The sequence below is a fragment of the Dermacentor albipictus genome, chromosome 1 (assembly GCF_038994185.2).
Source record: "Dermacentor albipictus isolate Rhodes 1998 colony chromosome 1, USDA_Dalb.pri_finalv2, whole genome shotgun sequence".
Taxonomy (NCBI): Eukaryota; Metazoa; Arthropoda; class Arachnida; order Ixodida; family Ixodidae; genus Dermacentor; species Dermacentor albipictus.
The window spans coordinates 402894002-402905845 of record NC_091821.1 but is presented as its reverse complement, the minus strand read 5'-3'; the positions used below and the strand labels follow the sequence as shown (position 1 = coordinate 402905845).

The following is an 11844-nucleotide window of genomic DNA, read 5'->3' as shown; positions in this document are numbered from 1 at the left end:
GTGACTGCTCGCCACTCAAGTTACCGTGATCGGTCCGTGTGCCGCACCGCCTTTCGCTCACCGACGCAAAGTCAAGTTCCCTCGACAGCGGGCGCGCTTTGGATCGCCTGGGGGCCATGTACGCCACGTCGGCAAAGAATGATTTGCCCTGATCCCTCAGCAGCTGCTCCGAGCTATTTGAGAAGAGGTAGGAAAATTGCTCCGGGAGGGCGGCTGACACAGCGGCTTCGGTGTTAAGTTTTCCAAACTCTCCTTCAATGATAACCGTTGCTATCGGTAAACAGACACTCTCCTTCTCGGCCACTTGCCGTATCCTAACGCACTCTCCCGTAAAATCACTCGAGGAGACGAAAGACGGGTGAACAACGTCCATAGTTGCTGCAGAGTCCCGCAGTGCTCGGCACTTCTTGCCGTTTACCTTAATTTCCTGCACATAGGGCTCCAATAGACGTATGTTTTTGTGAGTTTCCTGTATCGTTGCAAAAGCAATTCTCTCTGGGCAGCTTGCAGCGATGTGCCCTTGCTTTTTGCAATTGTAGCAGGTTAACGGTCTCCGTTTTTCAAAAGAACGCGTCATTTCGTTTTGCTGTTTCGGACCATCGTCATCATTCTGAGATGCATTCTGTCCATCCCTTACAGTTTCTTTGGGAAGGGACTCGTCGTCCCGAAACTCGCGACGCGTGATTTCCTTCCGTTCGTCGGGCTTCCCGTAAAACCCATCTCTCCTATCAGCTTTTTCTACGCGCACTGCCTTGCTGTGCAAGCTGCGGCGTGTGTAATACTCTTCCGCTAACTCTGCTGCCTTGTTTAGCTTAACATCCTTTAGCCTATCTTGCAGCCAGAGCCGGACATCCTCATCAATGCAACGGTAGAACTGCTCCAACGCGATGCATTCGACAATTTTGTCGCGGTCGTCGTAAACCTCTTCGCCCTTCAGCCATTCCACCAGGTCGGCTTTTAGACGAAACGCGAAGTCAACATTCGACTCCTTACCCTTTTTTGCATACCGGAACCTCTGCCGGAAAGCTTCGGGCGACAATTTGTACTTCCGCAGTAGCGCTTCCTTCACATCACTGTAGCTCTCAAACGCCTCTTTCGATAAGCAAGTTATTACGTCTGATGCCTCCCCAGGAAGCAACGCTAACAGATTCTGTGCCCAGAGGGATCGCTCAATGCTATTCCGTTCGCACACGTGCTCAAATTTCACGAGGTATTTGGCCATATCCTCTCCGACGACAAAGGGTGGAAGTTGATCGCGTATTCTTGGAACATTAGAAGTGAGACTAGGCGCTGGCGAGCTATTTCGGGTCTCCAACTCTTTCATTTTAAGCTCGTGCTCCCGTCGCTCCCTCTCTCTCCTTTCCTCCTTTTCCTCCTCGCGACGTTGCTGTTCTCTCCTTTCCTGCTCGCAACGTTCCTTCTCCCTTTCCTCCCTTTCCCGCCGTTCCTTGATATCCGCCCAGGCCTCTGCGGCTTCCTCCGCCGTTACGTCCCCAGTCCTCATGACCTCAAGGATCGCATTCTTTCTTTTAGTTGAGCCCAACTCAATGCCCAACTCCTCACAAATTTCGAGAAGTTCCTTCACCTTGTACTTCTCCATCGTTCACACTGTCCTCCTGCTGTTTACCCTTTTTGAATATACCTGCCGTACGCTACTACAACACTACTAGTAACACATATGCAAGTATATCACACACTGCCCTGTTTACCCCCTCAGCATCCCCTGGTTTTCAAAACGCTCTTACTAGGCTTGAAACACACAAGGTTATCACAATGCAACACCAAATCCTTCCCTAAGCTACTATAACCTGTGTCAGAGAAAGTCTGGTGTTTGAGGTAAACTTCAGGCACTCACCGCGCCGAGGTAGCTGATGCCGGTCAATCCCGTAGCTGCCATCCAGTGTTACGAACTTCCAACCGGTGCCACCAGTGTTACGAACTTGCACCGCTGCACCACGATTTCGGCTTTGTGGTCCCGTAGCGCTCTTCACCCGTTTCGTGACAGAGCGTTGGTAGCGAAGACTCCGAGCACAAACGCGACTGTTCTCGCACGACGGCGTCCGGCGAAAACGCGTGACACATCTCACCCCAGTCGGGAGCGACCCTCTCTCCAGGTGGGGTCGGCGGATCCTGTTTTCGAGCGGCGTGTCACTGCTTTTATAATCCCCGAGGCCCATTGTCACTCAACCGGCCCAATACAAAGTCAGCACACGACGGTCGTCCGAGGGGTCCAACCAGCGACCGCGCTGGCCACCCGGTTCAAAGTTCGCGCGCGCGGTGACCTCCAGGCAAGGGAGGTGCGGCGCCGGGCTGTCGGGCACACGCGAACACGTTTAAACACGCTGCTTCGCCGAGGCCTCTCCCGCACGAAGGCGCAGCATCTTGACTTGTGAAGGGAGAATTGTGGCGCTCGCAGGATAGATTCTGCATCTTGCAGATTCGGGATCCGGGCTTGTGGTAATGGCACAACAATATGTCATTTAGCTAATAATAGAAAGAGTTCATTCTTCATACAAAATCTATCTAGGATCTAGGAATGACCCATAAATAACGGCGGATGTGTGACGAAGACATTGTAAGGGATGGATAGGTAGACACAGCAAACATAGTTGCGGGCCTTCAGATATTGTCCATATATTGTGCTTACAATGTGACGTGAATTATGTATCACGCTCAATAAATGGTCGGAAACCAACTAAAAGTTACTATGCACTGCGCGTAGGTCGCACAGAAACAATTTTTCCAAGATGTACACCATACAGTGCGTTGGCGGGTTAGTTGGTGCGAATCCATGAATACTTTGTTAAGCGCAATACGACAGACACAAGAAAGACGACAGGACAAAGCGCTACTCTCAACTGTTGAGAGTAGTGCCTTGTCCTGTCGTCTTTCTTGTGTCTGTCGTTTTGCGCTAAACAAAGTATTCATGTACACCATAGATTAAGCATAACAGCAAGCACAATAACAGAGCCCTTATGACTGAATACACCATCACTTTAGAATACCAACAAATTAAAGCACAATCGAGCTGCGCTTATCGAAAGTAAGCGCACATAATTCAATACTTCCTAATTCGCTACATGTATTAAGAAACCTAGGACACGCGTGTTGGGACATCGTATTTTCTTTTTCACTGCCCAGCTTTGTAGCATTCGGGGTTTAGGGTATCACGCGATATATATATATATATATATATATATATATTATTAGGTCAGATATGTTCTACAGGGCTTTCATTTGCCTCAATTATATGACGCACGAAAAAAAACTGCATTTTTTCCGACGTTATGGCTGTGGCACGGCCTTTCTCAGGGAAATCCCTCATGACAGCCGGACCCAGACTGCGACGTTCGGAAAATTAGAATGTGGCACGTTGTCTTATTCCAACACAAACACACACACACAACAATATATATATATATATATATATATATATATATATATATATATATATATATATATATATATATATATATATATATATATATATATTGCTTTGTAGCACAGCTGGCCGGTACAGCCCATAGTCGGAAGAGACAGGCTGCACAATAACTTCCCTTGCAGTGTTTTTGTGGACAAGGTGCAGGATAACAGCTCTGACCTCAACTCTAACCATGACAGACTATATAACAAAGCGAACGACCACTCGAAGAACAGGCATCCACCTTTACCTTTAGTTGTTGCCTCATTATATTTTTCCTTTTTGCCTAGTCCCAGAACATTCTCTGCGCCGTGACATAGGAGCTCTCGTACTTCGTGTGCCCCCCTAGCACACAACGTTGATGTATGTCACCTTCTATGAACTTGCCCAGGCATACGACATATCTAGGAGCCCTTGTTCAGCCGGTCTGGTCCCTGCAGTAATCGGCATGCATATGTGAGCCCGCCGGTGCTTGTCGGCCCTTGCGTATGGCTGGAGTATGCGCAGACAAGTGGAAGACCTGCGCGCCTCCGGCACTGTTGTTGCGTGTCCGGCCGTACGGCCTCGTTGCATGTGAGCATACATGGTGCTATGCTGCAATTGTGTCTTCGATCTTTCCTGCTTCAGGCTATATAAAGGAAACCGCATGCCTTACCTACACTGTGGAAATACATTCGAGCCCATATACGTGCGACAAAATCATAAACTCATCAGCTCTTTATCTTTTGTTTTGCAGCCCCAATTCATACCGTAAATCGAAATTTACATTACTGTGGCTGTTTGTGCCTTATTAAAAATTGGTGAGAACAAGAGGCTTCCATCAGCATAGTGAAATCTGATAAGAAGAAGTAAGCTTTACGTTGATAAGCTATTTGGGGGAACCAGTGAATCGCTTCTCCAAAGTATCTTCAAGGGCTATTTATCCTTGCTTACCTTATCGCTACGGCGAGGGGCAAGCAAAAAAATGTGTATTTGTAATACATTGCGTTCACACCATATAGTTTGCTCGTTCTTCCCGCGCTTTAAATCTACGTCTACTTCTACTTCAATGTGTGGGCAATGAAGCTATGATAAGAACCACGCCACTATTTCACAACACGAACGCGGACTCCGGGATCAATGCTTTGACAACGTAATCTAGCTATCGACAGGGAGGGGGAGGGTAGTATTCAATAAATGTCCACTTAGTAGACATGACTATTTTGTCTGCCACGGAAGGTTTGATTTGCTAGGATGGGGCATGCGTGAGAAGGACACATAGGTCCGCAGGTAGTCGGCACTTGAGCAGAAGACAAAATGGGCATGTCCAGTAGGTGGGCACTTACAGAATACCCACCCCCGGGTAATATTGGTCGGTGTATATAGAACTCGTAGGTAAAGTTAAGAGGAAGCTTTAGCTCGGGCCCAACTCCGACGCGGCCTATTCAAATACATGTAAAAACGCAAAAACGTTTTTCTGAGATAACCCCTGGACCGATTTTAATGAAATTTGTTGCATTTGAGAGAAAAAGTTAAAATCTAGTGACTGTTGGAAGTGGAATTTTGATTTAGGGCTTGCATTTGGTTAAAAGGATTTTCAAAAATTCAGACGTTAGAAAAAAATAGAAGCACGAAGTTTACAAACTAATAGCTCTGCATCAAGAACAGATATCGCAATTCTGTAAACGGCATCCATTAGACCATTCAAAGCGGACAAATTTGTTAGGTCAGTTTACATCTTACGTGAATTTGTTACGTTGTTTACGAGGGTTCTGCAAAAGTTGTAATTACACATTTCCCCATTTTTCGAGGTTCATGTGTAACATATCAATTTTGTCCGCTTTAGATGTGCTATCAGGTACAATTCACAGAATTGCGATATAATTTTTTCTTGCTGAGTTACGGAGTTGTAAAGTTGATAGTTTCGTTTTCTGAAAATTTACGATTTTTGCCATATTTTTATAAAAAATTGACGACCTAAATCGAAAATTTGAAACCAACAGTCACTAGATTTTAAGTTTTTCTTTTAAATGCAGCAAAATCCATCAAATTTGGTGCAGTGGTTGCCTAGAAAAACGAATTCTCCTTTTACATGTATTTAGATACGAGCACCCGAGCTAAAGCTTCCTCTTAACAGGTATGAATCACAGTCACCGCACCCTTGGGATTGACTCAGAAACACCACTGCGAAGAGAAAGACGAAAAAAAAAACATTCCATTTCACTCTCCGCCTGCAATTCACTTCAACGGTCATTTGTTTTACTTTGTCCGAATTTGTAAGCTTTTATTGCTGCTTTTATAACATCTTGTTTTGCAATTTAGTTTACGGGGGCGAACAGTACGTGCCGTATAGCCTTATTGAGCGGAAGTTTTCGACGGCGGGAAGTTGCTTTCACTTGTGTTGTCCACGAAACACAAACTGTGCGGAAGCAGTGGAGCGTTTGGCGCATACCGTGAGATTCAGAGGCGGCCATAAATTTTCCAAGGCCTTGGCTTTCCGAAGGGAAGTCACGAGAAATGTTTGTTGGCGCCAGAGCCACATGAAAACATCGCAGCCGCGATCTGTTGGTAGAAGAAATATTGCGAACAAAAGCACGACTTTATTACACAGCCAGGCTTTTTTTCCTCTAGTTTTTTTTTCTCGAGGAACTGAATACTTGTGGGACACGAACTTTATTGAGTTTGGGTCTTTCCGTTCATTACTATGATTTTTCAAAACCCTGCTGTCAGGTCTGTTACAGCCTGCCTCGACCTGAAATAAAACTTGCTTCCAGAGCTGCGTTTCTGCAACCACTTGAAATTACGCTAAACGAGAATCAAAAGAATTGAGTGGGCATTTCGGCCACCGGAAAAGATAATGTCATGAAGGAAACTAAAGTTTGTTGACGTACAATGCATTCACGTGTACTCATTTTTGATTCACATCAAATGCTCTATATAAGCTCCTATATAAGCTTCTATATAAGCAAAGCAGGGCAATTACATACCTATTTTTCCGATGAAAAGAATCCACCTGCGCGCATACACTCACGTGCTCTCTCCAACAACGGACCGCACTGTCCATGTCTTGTACGCTCAACGGCAATCTTAATATTTGCTTGGAAGAATATATTACACAAAATATAATTATTTCTCCTTATTTGAACAGTGTTGCTCCCTCAGTCCTCCATAGGCTTCGAAGATGCTGTGCGTCACCATGGCATAATGTTATTTGGCGGGAAAGTGTGACCCATTTTGGTTTCACTTTTTCCCCTCACAGCTACGCCAGTATCGCGACCTCAGTATATCTTTTTTTCCCCACCTTTCTCTGTTTCTATGTTTACGACAGGTATCGCTGATTGAAAGGAGAGAAAGAAGAGCATGAAGGGCGCGCCGGTGCGAGAAACACTCTATCAATGTGCAAAGACACTTCCCTTCGATTGGTTGCGGGCTGTTCGCCGCAGAGGCTAGGTTAGGTGGATGGAGTCGCTCGTACTGGATGCCACCGGCTGCTCATCGATCACGTGATGTCACGACGGGCTACTATTTCATACCTAGATGAACGCTGTTGCAGCGTTCAGCCTGAAAGTTCATCGCAAGCTTTGTTTGTGCCACTGCTTAACTTCCACGCAGCTCACACTCTGACTTTCACAATTTCAAGGCAACAGGGAGACTTGTAGCTTTGAACGTGGGCTTTACTCAGCGTTATATGGCAGGCTAACGCTGGACCGGGCCACAGCACTTCTATTTATTCCTGTAAACACCATTTCCAATTTGCGAGCACTGCAAGGAAAGCCCATTGTGTGCCACCGCAGCACCTCTATCAGTTAAAGATGCTTGCTCTATCACTGCTTCTCTCCTTTTCATGGCAGTTTTTCTTTATTTAACGTTACATGAGCTTACACCACGTGTCACTTTCGATAGAAAATCGCTATTGTTAAATTTATTGTGCAGTATGGTTGTGGTGTGTGATTTTATTATGGTTTAAGGAAAAACAGGGGGAAGCCGGGAGGTGGAAATTCAAAACGATGAGCAAAAGGAGAACAAGGGGGAAAGCGGGAACCAACGTTTCAAAAGGGGGACTTGTCAAAACGTTGGCTTTCGTTTTCACCTTTTTTTTCGTTTTGATCATCGTTTATTATGGTTTACTGTGGCAGAACATTGAGCTCTAGTGAAATATTTTTTTTTTCTTATTCACGAACAGCTGTCTTGGTTTCTAGCGCATGGCTACGCCGACCCCTTGTATCGGTTTTACTGCACACATTTTTACACTAATTACTGATACTGGAAAAAATAGAAACGAAGGAAAGGCAGGGGCAATAATGAGATAAATCCGGTTCGCTACCTTGTACGGGTGAAAAGAACTCTAAAGAATTATGGATGCGGAAAGGAGGAGTTGTGAAGCGTATATCCATAAAACCCAGAAAGAGAACAAGCGCTCTGGCGTCATTTAGAGGGCAAGTCAATTGGGACCACCGTCTAAATATCTTTTCTTGTGACAGGGGCCGGCTGTCAAATGCCTGTAATGCGGTATACAGCACCTGCCTCTCCGTACCACAAGGTTACGCGTCACAGAAAATATCCGATTGTTTCTTCGGAGCCACGAGTGTAACAGGTAGAGGTGACGGCCTATCCATTTATGAGCGATTATGACTTGGTAAATGTGACACCAAGCCGCAGCTAGTACGGAAAAATCTCTTGATACTTTGGTAGCTCAGTAGGATGGTATAGAATTTCAGTTGAGGAACAAGTGAATGTTGGAAACTGTTCGCGGAGGTCTTAGTTTTATTGAAAAAAAATGTTAAATATGAGCACCATGGGGAGAAGTAAACAGCTGCGCCTGTTTCGTGAGTGGAAAAGAAACGCATCTGCTGCTGGCATGCGAAGAATGGGCAAATTCCTAAGAGCAACGTTTCCACTGATACCTAAGTGTGTCGGCAACCACTGATAACGTATAACGTGTCACTGTTCTGTTGCTCGGTGGTGCAAACAGCGTTAATGTCTTATCTCTGATACATATTGTTCATGAGAACCACCGTGCATTGAACCTATAGAATGCATGGGAGCGTTGCCTTCTAGTCGCAATAAATGGTCCACCAATCAAGTGGCTCCCGAAGAGAGAAATAAAGTGCCGTTGGAAGTGTCTAAAACTATGCTCCCGCATAACTTCTCGGACGGGTTGTCTTCAGTGTAGTTTCAAGAGACACCACAGGAATCGCACTTGTGCTTGTCGAAGTAGATTTAACAGGACCATCATTATAAGCACGGAACCTGGTGTTGGACACCTCATATAAGGATTATAGTGTTGGTTGCATTAGCAATGCTAACCGCACTCTAAACTTTAATTTGGTGCCAGGAATAATGTGGTGTACCTTGGATTGTTGCAAACATCACAAAGGAAACGGCGGCCGTCTGGTACATCTATAAACATGACGGCAGGCAAGCATAATCTGGTGCGATCACGTTGGCACAGATTTTACTCTTACATAGTCTCAGTGTAGCAAGGCAAGAAAGGTACGATGGAAGCCTATAGTAGGGGTCTTATACGTGTTCCGGGAATGTGAGATTAATTGAACATTATGGTTCTTTATTCACGTGCGCCGGCTTTTGGGTAGCCGCTCCAGATTCGTCTATAGGGAGCTGAAGGCAGGTCCAGAGTGCTCGAGCTAGGGTGCTCTGAAATATGCGGATGTTGGTCACGTAAGTTTTTCCCAGCACAGGTGTACATCGGGAAGCCGAGCAAAAGTGTGTGGTGCAATTGCAGCGCTGATTGCACTGATCCGCGCTGCAAGACTTACCGGAATTCTCACCATGACATGCTAGAATTGAGCAATTGCTGTCAGTCTCTGGTATTTCATTTATAAAATGTAAGGGCTCCAGGATAGGTCTAAACTGATAATGGTCCCTAAAATATATTTAATATTTTCTTCCGTATCATTTGACCATTTATTCGAATGACTTACGAAACAATCGCTTAGCATGTGAGCATAACCAAAGAATATTTCCAGTGAAAGCTCCAAGCCTTGTATACGTATGTACGCGGATGACATTCTCGCGGCCTTTTGCAGTCCCAGCTGAATTTGTAGGCTGTAACACTTGAGGCCCATATCCCGATTCAATGGGCATATAGTAATAGCTGTACGCTTGGCAGCAGTGACTTCGAATCCCCAATTAGTGCCATGTTGAAAGTGCAGGGCTTAACAGACCACCGTGCGGCACACCACGTGAAGTAGGATAAAAAGACGTTAGTCCATCAGTAACGGTAAGAATGATCCGTCAGACAAATGGCAGCTTATCCGACGGTAAATTCTACCGCTGATTCATAGAGGCCCTAACGCATTTAATATCGCTTAATGAGCCACGTTATTATATGCTCACTTAACGTCTAAAACTAGCCATCTTGGGTACTAGGCGCGACCACGCACAAGACACAAGAAAGGAGACGGGACAGAGCGCCACTTACAACTGCTTTATTGGGAGGCACACCACACACTTATATACCCGTCTTAGACGCAAGGAACACAATCATATCAAGATTGATATAGAAGCGAAATGGTTAAACACTTCTTTTCAGGCCATATATAAAGATATCGATGGATCGCAGGCGCACATGTTTCCTTTCTTTCCGATAAAGAAAGCTTCAATTACTTCCCGAGCTTTTTTATCTTTACTCTTTGCTAGAATCCGCGCCCCTGCAAAACATACCTCACAAGAACGCGACGGGCAGGACTTAATGTGCTTGGGAATGTTTGGCTCTTCTCTATGTTGTTTTACATTTCTTTCATGTTCCCTAATACGGTCATTAACGCAGCGCCCAGTTTCAGTCATTTCTTAATACATGGCTGAAAAGCAATATTTAACCAGTTCGCTTCTATATCAATCTTGATCTGATTGTGTTCCTTGCGTCTAGACGGGTAGATAAGTGTGTGTGGTGTGCCTCTGCATGAAGCACTTGTAACTGGGGCTCTGTACCGTCTCCTTCCTTGTGCCTTGTCTGTGTTCGCGCCTAGTACCCAAGATGAATTGTGACCAACTCACCCAGCAAGACATACTTTTAAGTCTAAAACTGGCGCCGCGATCAGTCGTTAAAGGCATTTCTTGTGCTGTACAGATACGCCGAAATCGATAACACTGCCTGTTGACAATTGATCACGTAGAATGGCTGCCGTTACTTCTAGATAGACATTTCAAAGCGAAGGCTTGTTTGCTTACTATTCTGTGGCTTCGCCTGGGTCGGTCGATTTGTCGGTCAATTGGTCGATCTCTGGTTAGGTTCTTGCCGAGAAGATTCCTGCTTACTCGTAGAGAAAAAAAGAAAGCAAGTCCGGCGCCGGCATTCGAACCTCGGCTCCCCAGCGCATACGGCCGATGCGAGGTGCACCCTGGGCGCGGAAGCAGAACTTTTTTTTTCAGTGTTCATTCCTGTTCAGCGAAAACGGTTTAATTTCGCTTCAACTCAAGAGAAAAAAGTAGCTCTTCAAACCGGTTCGAACCGGTTAAAGTTCGTTTGCACGCCCGCAGATTATTTACAATAAAATGGCATAAATTTATTTTGTCAGACCGTTCGAGCCCCTCGCTGCGCGGCACTGAAAGATCGCGCTTGCTCTTCAAGCAACACGTAGTTAGTAGGTAAAAAATAATTAGGCAGATCCAACACTAATGCTGGACTCTACCCTAGCATGCTTCTAAATTCCTAGCTTGCTACTATTCCCTGCAGAGGGGAGAGAAAAATGAGGAGAAATGCTAGGAGTAAACGGAGTCATGATGAGAAAAGGTAGTAGGAGCCAACTATATATGCCATCTTGTCCGAATGACTCATTCACAGCCTTTATAGTAAGCCTACCTTCACTAGAAACATTCAGAGAGCCTTGATGGCTCAGTTTGTTGATATTACGTCCGGCCAAGTCAGCTTTTTTTTTTTGCTCAGCTGCCTGCTGTTACTAAAAAAGGTTTCACAAAAAAGCTTTTACGCTATAATTAATCATAAATGAAAATTTCACCCAATCTTGATGCTGCATATATACCGAATATAAGATCGAAAGATTGGACATGATATCCTCGAGTGCCTGGCTGAGGATGTTCGTCACTTTCTTAGAGCCAGTTGACTGACTGGTCAGCAAGTTACTGGTCAACGAAAATTGGTCAGTAAGTCACTCACGTCTTTTGCAAATTGCTGGGAAAAGATGGCGACCACAGAGAAGAAACGCAGGCCGAGAAGGACCTCCTCGCACATGGCCGCGCACTGAAAAAGATATGGCCAACCAAACCTACACTCAGCGTCTAATTCAAATGAACTGCAACCGAAACTGCCTGCTTCCAATCATAAACACGAGCATTCTTCTAGGGCACCAGAAATGTACCGTTTCCTGGACACCGACACGATGGAACACTTATTGAGCTGTAAAATTTGCCCTCATTTTCTTCAATCAACTCGAAGTAAATGAGGTCTCATTTGACCGCTCAAT

General features: G+C 45.2%; 1 long non-coding RNA gene across 2 annotated transcripts in view; it reads right to left on the bottom strand.

Annotated features, from left to right (window-relative positions):
• Nucleotides 1-3736: 3736 nt before the first annotated feature.
• The window catches only part of LOC135903598 (uncharacterized), an 83326-nt gene continuing 75218 nt past the window's right edge, over nt 3737-11844 (bottom strand). The window contains exons 2-3 of one of the 2 annotated variants that reach the window (XR_010564862.2): nt 11538-11621; nt 3737-3913 (exon numbers count right to left, since the gene is read on the bottom strand). This is a non-coding gene — a long non-coding RNA (uncharacterized lncRNA). The remainder of the gene's footprint in view (nt 3914-11537; nt 11622-11844) is intronic. The other variant, XR_010564863.1, reaches the window with a different exon arrangement.